This window comes from Bombus huntii, chromosome 10 (assembly GCF_024542735.1).
Source record: "Bombus huntii isolate Logan2020A chromosome 10, iyBomHunt1.1, whole genome shotgun sequence".
NCBI lineage: Eukaryota > Metazoa > Arthropoda > Insecta > Hymenoptera > Apidae > Bombus > Bombus huntii.
In genome coordinates, this window is record NC_066247.1 from 6,413,924 (window position 1) to 6,427,138 (window position 13,215).

Sequence of the window (13,215 nt, forward strand, 5' to 3'; positions counted from 1 at the left end):
CGATACCCGGCTGTAATTATACCATAAATTTTAATCGCCCCCCGCCCACCGCCTTGCACTCTTTCTTATAGACTTACTCGTTCATTTATGCCGTTTCATGAACGACAACTCGCCACGACAGTGTCTATCTTGCTTGCCATTCGCTTCCCGACGAGAGAGGATCTTAGTTGAATTATGGAGGATTTAATTAAAAGTAGGAAAGACACGCTAGTGTAATTGTGCGAGCCTTTGCCGGTTCCTCGTCATTTATGAGATCGTTCATGATGAACAGAGAAGAGTTAATCCGGTGTCGTTCCTCCTCCTCCTCCTCTTTTTTTTTTTTTTTTTTTTTTTTTTTTAGGGGGATAATTACGTTACGTTGTGTTTTGATACGCGTGGTGCAGGAATAAAGTGACTTCTGTACTCTTTAGAGACTTTAAAGAAGCTGTAGTACAGTTTAGTAGAGATCGTTGAGAGTTTCTTAATTTAGTATGAAACCTTAATTTTATCACAAGAGGTCCTGTATCGTTGATAACTGCAAAAATCGAAACGATTAAAATCCGAGAATTCTTTGGTAATTATAGTCGAGATTAAAGAATAAAAATGAATTTCTTTGGCATTGGTAAGCTTTTAAACTGAAACGTTACGTTTAACCACGACATAGTATTCATCTCATAACGTGTATGTAGTATATAGACAAGTTCACTGTATATTATATTATATATTACACACACGTAACACAAATTACAAGATATTTAGTGTATCAAGTATGCGAATATTCTACAGAGATCACGAGAATGTTCAAATAGTATTGTAAATTTATCGAGTAATATTGAATAGTGGTATCGAATAATTGTGTTGAGTAGATTATTATCAATAAGCCTGGATATTCAGTGGTGCGATTTTTTAATTCATACTATGTGTTTAAGATGCTGTATACTAACTGTTTACTACATATATGTTTATAACAAATATCTCGTGACTTCTATATCAATTTTTAAATTTTACCGATATGATCACGATAGTCGTGTCTCGTTACAGTGCTAATGAAATTACGAAATGTTTTATCTAACACGCGCAATTGTATCACGAAAGTTGCCTCTGATAAATGTTCCAATACTTTGGCGAATCATTTCGTGTACGTGTTTCGGGCGTTAAACCGGTGCGCAGATATAGCCGTTTAAAATTTCAATGGAGATCATGAAACTTAATTATCCACACAATGAAAATCCTCTCGATCACCTGCGTAATTGAACGAGCAAACTCGACGAGCCGAGTAATCGTGATTCCGGGAATAATTAATACCAAATACGCACGGCCGACTCGTAGCTTACGAGATCAGCTTATGATATCGTAAGGAAATAAGACTAGATCGACGCGAGGGCGAACGAGACTGTCGACAGCCAGCAAAGTTGCTAACGACTCGTTCGATAACGAGGTTTACTAAGCCGTTTTAATTAACACCGTTTGCGTCGTACCGTGTCACCGGTCCCGTTAGCTTCATCCGAGACTGGGAGGATCGGTTTCCGCGAGAAAATCCGGAAAAATTCATAATTAGCGGCCAATCGATAAGGGAACATGGTCTGGCTAGAATCAGATGGTGAGGATCGCGAATAAACGAGAAGGAGGCAGCTTTTTCTTTGCTTCATTTTGGGAAGTAATGAGGAAAGCAATTAATTCGTTAGGCTGGTTGTTACTTATAATATTTATAATTTATCAAATGCTGTACTTGTTACATTTATTAAGCATTAAGTAGTTATGGTATAGGCGTGTAAGTTTATTACAATGTAGATTTATTCCTTTTTTTATTGATGAGGAACGAAGAAATTAATTGGTTAGATTAATCGTTACTTATCTTATGTAGAACTCATTAAATGTCATATTTGTTACATTTATTAAATGTGAATTATTATTAAAATGTATTGGATATTTCGTACATATTCATGAATGAATTATATCTGTTAACGAGTAAATTAATCGCATTAAAATTTTTAGCGATTATCAGTTTTCTCGTAGACAAAATTCCCACGAATTTTGATGATTTAATATCATGTAAGCTAAATTTAATATTATTAAATTTTGAATATTCGCACGACTAATACGTATTGGCGACTAATTGACCACTTAATTGATTATAAATTACACCAGTTAATTTGGGAAATTTTTTCTTATGAATTGTAAAATACGTATAAATATTGATAGACATTTTAATGAAATTAGTACATTTATCTTCGTTTGGGTTTCATTTGATTGAATACAGTTGTAGTTGAGTATATTCAAAGCTGGTGGATTTAAACCATGTCGTTCTGGCAAGTCTAACGACGTGTCATTAGATCCCTAGCGAAGCTGGGTGTAATACCAGGGAAACGTTGAAATTCAGTTCAAAAGGACGTGGATTACATCTGAAGGTAGCAAGCACTCTAAATCCTGTAATAATACAACCTTCGAAATTCAAATATCTTGAATGTTATCGTTCTTAAATTAATCATCTGCCACATGAATATCAAATACATATTTACCTGTAACGATCAGTTATAAGAACCAGTCTACTAATATTTTTAAATTCTTAATCACCGCGAATTTTAAACCTTCGAGGCTTTTAGAAATTTAAACCTTAAAACCGTTAGAGGGGTGAAATTTCACCCTATGCGAATTTTTAAAAATATTATTTTCCAAAATATTATCTTCCTCTAAATAATATACACACAATCTTACTTATAACTGCTGCAAACAATAACTTTTTTACTATTCGTTTAATATCGAATATAATGATAATAAGAATTACCACTCTTCAAATTCCATTGGCGTTAACATGTTTTCTATACTGCGGATTTTTATGCAGATTCATATTTTCACGAAATCAATAGAAAATATAAAAATGAAATTAAGGTTTGTTTCATCCGCTAAATATTATTTTGAATATCTCGTATGTCTATTCCGTTGCACTTATACAAATTTTCCAGAAATATATAAATAGCCGCAGTCTAGCGATAACAGCTTTTAAATATTAAAATCAATATATTTCGCGTAAATACTAATTTTGTGTTTCTTTGAATCGAAAGTATGTCAACCGATATAAGACACTATTGTCGGAAAACATACATATGCAACTATATCTATAAGGTATTTTATAAAAAATAAAAAAATTTTTATTACGACTGCGGGATAACTTTTTTAATACAATTATCGATATTTGAAGTAGATTTTCTAATTTGCTCGTTTAATTGCAGGTTTGTGCGTTGCGCGTGCTTACGACTTGCAAGACCACTTCCATGCTCATCGTTCGAAGAAGCTTCCATGTTCTGAAGCTTAGCTGAGGACGATCTATTTGTTCTTGTGAATACATTGTGGACCAGGTGCATTAATTCGCGACGTTTAAGGTTTCTACGTGAGTACAAATGCTGTTTTCAACATTAATAATATTAATGATCTGCATTCCGTTAGCACGATAGGCGCTGTATATCCTAATTTATGCTGCATATTATTACCTGTTTTCACGTCAAATATATTAAATTGCTACTCTTCAAAGAACATTCCTTTATTATTACGTGATATGATGTAAATGATGGTCATCTATTTTAATTATTATATACTCGTTACGATATTGTATTTTATTTGAAATTTGTTCGCATAAAATACAAAGAACTATTGTTCAGAGTTTAATAACTTGTCAGTGAATTTTCACTAAACTTTTAAATAATTAGAAGATTAGAGTTTCTATGAAATCGTTTCACAGTCAATTTGAATTTGTATTTATCGAAATTTGAGTTCTCTTCGTGGACAGGTTAAATGTCATTTTATTTTGAAAATCAGTCACCTAATTACCATTTGAGTTTCACAACTTCACATCCTTGGACAACACAGAGTTCGATTAATCAATATTCCCTCATCGCGGTGACACGATTTTCCCTAAATTATCGAAATTATTGAACTTAGTAGCGGCACAGTTTCCTCAAAGTTGCACGTAATTTACCAAATTGATACGTTTAATCACCCCGTGAGCTTTTCAGTAAAAATTAAACGATTCTTTGGAACTTTTGTCGATGTAATTGAAAATAGTTGTTATCACGGAACTTTTGCAACAGCATTGAAGTGTTCACGTTAATGAAGTTGACTTGAAACAGAAAGTAAGATCATTTGGAAGATCAAAAGCTCGGTAAACAACTTTTATTTATCAAAGTTAACCGTTTCGTATCCTCATCTGATATAAACTTTAGAATTAAGACATACACCATCTATAAAAAAAAAAAAAGAAAAAGAAAAAAATGATATCGTATGAAAAGTCGTACGTTTCGCACAGAATTGCAGGAAATTTTCGTCAAAGAAAATCCCTTTGTTACTGTACGTCACAAGTTACGCGCGCCAGTTGAAAGACGTTAGAACGAAAAATTGCTTGCTGAGGAGTGAAACACGTCGAAGAATGATCGATCTAATTGGCCGTCGATGCAAATTCGACTGGTGAAACGTATTCTTCCGGTCGAACGGTTTATAAGGTCAATCTGAATGCGGCAGAATAGTCGATCGGGGGAATTCGCGAAGTTTAGAAGCCGTAACTACACGGCGAAAGTCGATATCGGAAGCGGAACTGAAAGCGACGTTGATATCGCCGCGCGACGTACGGATTTCCAGCGACGATTAAGAGCGATCGATTATCGAACGGTTGAGAAGTCGCGATTTGAACCGTGTTACCTTCGGTACGCTGGATTATTTTATACCAGGACGCTTGAAATCCTGTAAACGTGGCTTTTCATTACTTAGAAAATCGACAACGTTCGTGAGATTAATTGCGATACTAAATAAACGAGGTTAAAGGTCACATATGGAACGAGAATTTTATTTATCAGCCATTGTCTCTGTTTTTCGTAGATATTGAATTATCCGATCTGATTGTTTTGTCGTTGTATGAAATATGACGGAATTTGTTTGCTCGTTTCTCTTTTCTTTGTTTGTTTATTTACGGACAAACAATTTGCTCGACGAATTTCCAAGCTTTTGTACGTGTATGAAGATTACCGGAGAAAAACTAAATATGACGAGTATATTTTTGTCGATTGTTGCTTTACGACTAAGCTATAGTATTTTAATTTATGACCGTAGCGAAATAAATATCGTTAAAAACGAAAGGAGCCTGTTAAGATGAAAACGATGCTTGATGACGTTTTATAAAGAGAATTATTAGGAAATAATATCTTGATATACAACAAGATGACAGAGAAAATTGATCGGCATCGTACTGAATTTAAAAAACTGCTGTCGTGTAACATACTCGTGTTCCTCGACTGTAGCCTTCGTACATTTAGAAGCATACAGATTTTTCTGTTAAATTCTAACTTTATCCAGGGATTAAATGAAAAATTCTGTCACTTACGTCGCTTTCAGTGGAATTTTCAAATTTCTCAGTATGAATATATCCAAGCTTTTATAAGTAACACGTACTAACATAGAGTAAATGTTCGATGCACGCACGTACAGACCTTCTTTATTAAAATTTCACTCGACCTAGAAATCAAATTAAAAGCTTTAATCAAAATCAAATACGACTCAAAAAATAATCAACTTTTTAATATATTTCTGAAGCCACGTTCGAACTGTTCACGTAATTAAATATGAAGTAAATTTCGCTGAGAAAATTATTCGAACATCAAATTATTCGACGTCGCTGTAATCTGTGTTTTATTTAAAGCAACCTCGTTCGCGATGCAAAGAATTCCTCGAATTAGTCGTGGAAATGTCCCGCGTTTAACTGCATCTTGGGAAAGGAAAGGGGGACGGGCGAATTTTACCTGTGCAAGTAATAGTTGCGTGTTCCTGCAATTAAATTTAATTGGATGATCATCTGGGTTAGCTTTTTGTGGTAGTAAAAGTAAATCCTCGTAAAGCGTAAAGCGTCGAGAGCGGCTATATCACTTGCTACTCGAACACTTCTACAGTTATAGTACTCTCCAACAAATCCAGATGTCCAAGTGCTTTGCAAATGTTACGTGTTCCATCGTTGACGTAGTGTATTCTACGCTCTATGCTCGAGTAGAATCCCTGCAACTTTGAATCGCTGACAACGCGATAACGTTTGCGAAGTACTTAAAACTGTTGTGCCCGAGCAGAAAGAGAATGTAAAATGTCGTCGAATTATTACGATAGAATCGTTTCATTGAAAACTCTGTCGACTGATGTAATTTCAGATGGTAGTACTCTGCGTCTATCGTCTTGTATTTCATTTTCTGCTAACTTTGTTGGTAGTTCGAAATTAATTTCAGACATATCGATGTTGGTTTTCTCTATTTCGTACGAGTTTTTTTTATTAGAAGATGGAAGAATTCTAGTTGGACTTTGTTTCAAATTCTTGTCTTTTGTGTGGAATGTTTTATGATTCCAAATGTTTGATTGTTAGTGAATATACATATACATGATCGAGTAATAGTTTGTTTTTACGACTCGCGTGAAATATGTACCGCTTTTCTCTAAATTGATATCATTAATCCGTGGAATACGATGTTATACTAAGAAAATACATGGAGTTCGATAATTCGAAATATTTGTAGAATAACTAAACGACAAATAGTCCCAGCTAAATTATCAGTAGCATTTTTATCTGTTTATACAAGTTTGTCTCCCTATAAATAATAATCAACGGTTTTCAACCACGATATAACATCGTTTTATTTTTCAGATAACAAGTCTTCAAATAAGATAGAGATTTATCGTCCTCGGCACAGTACCTTACGAGGGGGATGAATTGTAAATTTAGCCAACCAAATATTCTCACTACGCTTCACGAAACTCAACGAAAACCCAATCGTGATACTTTCTCCATACGATCACAACATCATGTACACTAGAAACGCGATTCTCTTCGTTTGGTACGATATTTCATTGAATTAAATTTCCGTAACTTAAGGAACAACCTCGTGGAACCTGGTACGAACTGGTTCACACAGACAGCGACCAAACACCGGGAGACATTATTCCCCATCAAACACATCTCCATTTGATTTAATTTACTTTGAAATTACAGGAGAAACGCGGTTATTTGATCTTCGATCGGTTCTTCTCCTATGTGGTGACTCGGTAACAGATACACACGATCGTTTCGACGTACCTACCGGCTACAATAATCTGGAAAACGGAATATCTGCGAACGAAATACCAATTACCCACGGTCAATCGTTGCTGTGTAACGTGTACAAACAGATCTCAGCAGATTCAGCGTTTCCCAGAGCCGCTGAATTTTCACCAGGCGCCGGATTACCACCACCAAAGACTGCTGTCGTTCAAAGAACCGACCGTTTCAAGAATCACAGGCTTATTTGCGTTCCCTCCGCTTCGAAATGTTCTGTTCAAACGTTGTCCAGGCTACGATTCCGATCATTCTCTCATAAGACTTTCGAAAGATCGCTCGGCACACTGTCGTTTGCTTTGTAAATGTTCAATGTTTCGACTAGACACAGAGGATAGAAATCAATTTTCTTACGGTTTGAACAGAGGGACGTTGGACGATTGAATTATCTCAATTTTCCTTTCGCCTGGATTGATTAGATGACTAAAATATTTTCTCTTTCTTTCTCTCCGATTATCGGTTAATAAATAGCACTGATAGTGTATGTGATTGTTCGAAAGTGTGTGGACTCTTGCTTAGTTTTTGAAGAAACATCGTTGTTTCGACGTTGTAAATGGAAATGCTCGGGATTTTGCAATGTAGTTTTATTATTTATTATTTATGGAGATCGTTTGTCAGCTCGTTTGAGTGTCAAACTATATGTAGATACCATGGAGAGGATTCTTTCAGATTAATGAAAAGATCGTCGTATTATATTTCTATCAATAACATTTAAAGTTAGCGCTTGGACGTATTGTTATCTCGTGTTGAAATACCATCGATAAGATTTCACATAATTTATGTTTCATATAATGCAGACGATCGCAGAAGAAAATAGTAAGAAATGCTTCTGATCTTTAGTTTGTCATTAATTCATTGTTAGTAATATTTATTTATTTGTTTGTTGTCGACTGATTCTCATTTGCGACCACGATAAGATTATATAAGTTAGGACAATCCTTGTACATACTGATTAATATTATGTGTCTATGTGTGTACATACAAATATATAAACTAAAGTATTACAACATAGCACATTGATTCATATATCTTAATGATATTCTTGTATTATTATTATTAAAAATCGACCAAGGTATCCATTTACTTGTAAGCTACAGTTTGAGTCAAATATAAGATGCAATTTTAGTTGCATTATTGTAAATTGACTATGAACAAAGTTTCCAATATATTCTAACAAAACAACATTTTTTTAATGCCAAAAAGAATCGAATCAGCACTTGGGTTTATGCAAACAATTCTCTTGGACAAATTCTATTGTTCTCTTTCTGCTTCTCTCGATCTTCTTCCTTTTTTTTTTCTTTTTTTTTTTTTAACATTCCATACGGTCATTTTTCTTGGTGAATCCACGTGAAAATGAACATAGAACGCCGAGCTAGAATTTTTTCAAACAAAACTACGTTTTCCATCTCGTACAATATCGAAAAATTAGGGGACACGTACGGTCGCCTAAAAAATTTTCAGCTTTTTCACGGTCGATTCTTGGATCGACGACGCACAGTGTGAGTATCGAATCGAAGGCATTGCTTTTTGTGGATGAGGCCAACTAGATAACCCGGGCTATCTGGCTCGCGCAGAGTGATCGTAATTGAATTTTTTGCCTGGTCCTGGCTTTGCTCGGATTTAGCCATAAGCCAGTTATTGAGTCGTCGTTACAAAAGCCGTGTACCGGCACGTTCATCGATTTATAATTGTCAATTATCCATATATAAAAACGAGTCGAGCGATTCATTCGATCCATTTCGACGGACAGAATGTTTCTTCGATTGGACGCTCGAATATCCTGTAATCGACGTGGAAAAAGACTTTTAGTTAACGTAACTCGCCATTTTGACGAGATTCGGTTCAGTATTTTTCGAAATCGAGAAGCTGCAACGAAGATTTTCATTGAAAAAGGAAAGGAGAGAAGAACAGGAATCTCTGTTTATTCTACCTGCTTGGATTTAATTTTTATCGATTCGCTGGATGTTCTAATTAACTCAACCAGGCGCGAACTTTTTATAATATTTCTTATAACAAGACATAATGACATTTTTCTGGTATCTTCGTATATCGAATGTATTGTATCGTTGGTTAATTTTAGAAGAAATAACAATTCATAGGTACAGTAATTATGTTACTGACAATAAGTATTAAGATACCTATCGGTATTTAATACAAATTGAATGTTTCTCATTGCTTTTATTTTATTTTATTTTATTATGAATATGTTATTTCATTAGCAGTACACGTGTTTTATAGATGAACTATAAGGTGTAAGATACTGCACAAAGTAGAATTGGTCAGAGTTTTCCAAGAAATATAAAGATTAGACGTTCTTATACTACTTGTGGCTGACCATATACGACTCTCTCTCCTTCTATTGCTCCTCTGAGCTTTGCTCTTATTTCATTCGCATCGAACATGTCTTTTATAATACTAAATAAAATAAAATTTCTTAGTTTTCCAATAAATATAACTAATAAATGCCTTTACATTAGTTATGTCTGTTCACGTGTGTCCTAATCTCTTGCCAGCGACTCTCTGATAATTAATTAATCTTGGTCTTATTTTATTCGCATTATACGTTCTTTTCATAATGTAAAATACAAAATAAACGAATGTCGCAAATATGTAATTTATTATAATTTTCCAAGAAATATCACCAACGGAACACTGAGATTACCTACGTGTCCTAACACTTATGGCTGATAGTGTATGTCGAAGCTAGTAACATGGATTGTTTGGAGAGCTCAAACAGTGATTGAGAAAGTTTATAATCCGCAAATACAATTACAAATATGTCATACTAATTACACACAAATTGAATTAAACTGAAAACTATTAGAATATTGAATTCATTATTATTATTATCATTTCCTCTGACTTTGACAAAATCAATCAAGTAAACCAAATAATATAATAACATTGTAACAATATATAATTTATTTATATTTATTGCATTGATAATACTCTTTCGTAATGAACAAATAATTAACGATTAATAACAAATCACGTATGGTGCGAGGACAGTGACACGTTTCTCGAAACACGAGCAGCGTTTAAGCAGAAGAAGTCGAGACAGAATTAGTCCAACAATATAAACAATACAAACAATACAACAACGATAGCCTAGCGCCTTCAATCGTCTTTACATTAAATACAATGGACACTTGTAAAAATCTGCACAATATACGAGGCCATTGACCTGAACCGATTAATCTGAAATAAAATACACCTGCACGTTTCACGGATTTCCCTAATTCCCCTAAACACCCTGTACATCTTCGACTCGCGTACGGCTCTCGACGTTATCCTATTACTCAACCACGTCTGTACAGTTGAAAGTATTGATCATCTATGAGTTTGGCTTTCAACTGAATCTCACTGCATCTCCTTCCCTCCTAAACGTCTTCCCTCGTTCCTGTTCCTTCTCTTTATCCTATATCCATTCTCTCTGCTCGCTCCTTTCTCCCGCTACGGTTCAGAGAACCTCGCCATTGAAATTCTCAACGCTGCATATTAATGCAGGCGCATAAATCCTGTCGCTAACCGCCCTCTTAGTTTGCCGCCGCTTCTCTTTCCCTATCTGTATCACTGTCTCGTTGCAGAGATCACGTTGATCGCTACTTCGACGGATAATCGGCTTTTGAATACCCGAAACTCTCTCATTTCGGAGAATCGCAAGAAATTCTCCATTCTCTCTCACTCACTCTCTCACTCATTCTGTTTTCCTCAGCGTCTGTGATACGATGTCCTCTGGGACGACGATAGGTGCAAAAATGCTGGGTGATACGTTGAGCAGGGTTTTCACGTGGAATTCTGGTAGATTCGGAGACGTCTGCACATTTTTTCCCAATTTTTTTCCTCTTGGTTTGATCAGTGAGATTCTTTTAATGGAAGGCGGTTGGTTGGAGTCGTCAGAGGGTTGGCTGTAATTTGGAGAGGAATCGCGTGGAATTAGCAGAGATAGCGGTTTGGGCTTCTGCGATATGTTTTCTGGGACATTGCAAAAATGGAAATTGCTATACTTTTGGATCGGTGAGTTATTCCTGTTTTCTGGAATTTCAGGTTTAAACGAAGCGAAACAGCGAAAGAGTTTTATTTTGCTGCAATCTTATTTTTACGCTCCATTGTGTCTAGTATCATGCAATGTACGTAATACATTAGTAAAGATAAAGCGTCGTGCTCTTATCTTTGTGTTTACGTCATCTGGAAATTTGTTCAAATAGTAGAAAAGCATGTTAGTATGCAGTATCGTTTACTGTAACTTCCGTATTCCTCTGTTTTATTCAGGAAGAACGTAAAAATGTTGTGATTGAAATTAATTTTCCTAATCTGACAATTCTGAGAATGAAACTACGAAGAGCAGATGTTACATTCAGACGATTTCACGGAAGTTGCATTGTATATTGTAAATAAAGAACATCGAACTGTATTAATTTCATTTTTACAAGCATTTTTCTTTTTTTACATTTTCTTTACACTTCTACAATCCACTTTCGACATCTACGCTACTCTCACATCCGATATCGCAATTGCTTATCTAATTGAACAAATTATGAAATGTATTTGCGAAATATTTAAAAATACACATAACACGTGGGAATATAAGAAAATGTCGAAGGTGAAGTACTTGTTACGACATTTAATGAACGAAATGAATCTTCCTGCAAGTTCCATTTCTCTCTTAATTACTAAGATCCAAATATCCATTCGAATATTCCAACTGATCTTGCAAATCGATCGTAAGTTCCATTTCTCAATTTCATTCGCTGTGAGAAAATTGACTAGAAAATTGAAACTAATTGCAACGAATAAGCTTTGTAAACCGCAGCGGTTCTTTCCGTATCGTCAGAGCACGCGACTTATTCAAAGTTGACGATCGTAATATCGTCTGCGGAGCTGGAATCGTACGAAATGATGCGATTCGCCGATAGAAAATTAACCGGACTTGGCGACATCGGAGGACTGTCAAAGTGTGGATGGAAACGGGTCTGGAAGTTACTCTTTCAGCGGGCGGAACCGTCGGCCCTTCGCTTATATCGGAAACACACCAGGGCCGAACTCATTTGCAAGCTCGTAAATCGATTTAGATTCTCATTAGTTTCGACGAAAGCGGCCGCGTGAGCGCGAGAGCGAAAACAATTTAGCCGGTGCTAGTTGACGTGTAATTAGAGCTTCTAATCGACCCATCAATGAATAATATTGTTGACAATTTGTTCGGCTGTCGAGTGTTGTTGTCGATCGATTTTCCAAATGTCGCGTGATTGCGGGCGAAACCGATTTCTAAGCGAATAGATAAATAATACTTCTCTCGCATAAAAGCAAAACTGTTTGTTTGTCTACAAAATTCTGTGTGTATTCTGATTAGTTCAGATAACTAAGGTTCTGTCTCAAGGTTCCATATTATTAGATTAGAAAATAAAAAAATAAAAATAAAAATAAAAAAATCGAAGCAAAAATAAGTTACACTTTGAGAGGTAGTATATCAAAATCCGCTTGAGAAATCGGAGAAATTTATTCACCGTAGCAGAAGGAGGAAGGAGAAGGGAGTCCCATCCCCGGAGTAGTAGCTAAAAGGCATGAAATTACCGGTGCTCTCGAATCTCATTCAGAGGACAGCTCGTAAACGGGCAGATTCCAGCGGTTAGATCGCAGTCAAAGACGGAGGATGGCTTTGCTAAGAGGTCGATAGGGGTGGCAGGGTGACATAATAGCTTACTCAGGATCCACTTGTGGTCAGTAATCGGATTGGGCAGGATCGACTCCGTGCTTAGGTATGATGATCGACGTATGCCATTCAGGATGAATTTATTTTCCTTAGAAACCCTTCTCTTCTTTGCCTCACTTCCTTCTTCTTCCTCCTTTCTGTTTAATAAACCTCCAATTGAATGTCAGAAACATATAATTCAAAGGAGTGATTATACACGTTTGTATCGATTATTGCACTAGTTAGACTCTGTTTAGAAGAAATCTAGAGGTGCAAAAATATAATAAAATGTATAAAGGAGCAATTAAATACAGATATTTTTATATCGATTGCTAGATCTGTTACACTCTGTTTGTAGGAAATGTAAAAGTGCAAAAATGTAATTCAGAGGGGCAATTAGGTATAGATATCTTTATATCGATTTCTAGACCTG

General features: G+C 35.5%; 1 protein-coding gene across 4 annotated transcripts in view; it reads left to right on the forward strand.

Annotated features, from left to right (window-relative positions):
• The first annotated feature begins 3,209 nt into the window (after positions 1–3,209).
• LOC126870214 (poly(rC)-binding protein 3) overlaps positions 3,210–13,215 on the forward strand; it is a 184,999-nt gene continuing 174,993 nt past the window's right edge. For all 4 annotated transcript variants that reach the window (XM_050627721.1, XM_050627716.1, XM_050627720.1 and 1 more), the window contains exon 1: positions 3,210–3,367. The gene's annotated coding sequence lies outside the window, so the exon portion shown is untranslated. The remainder of the gene's footprint in view (positions 3,368–13,215) is intronic.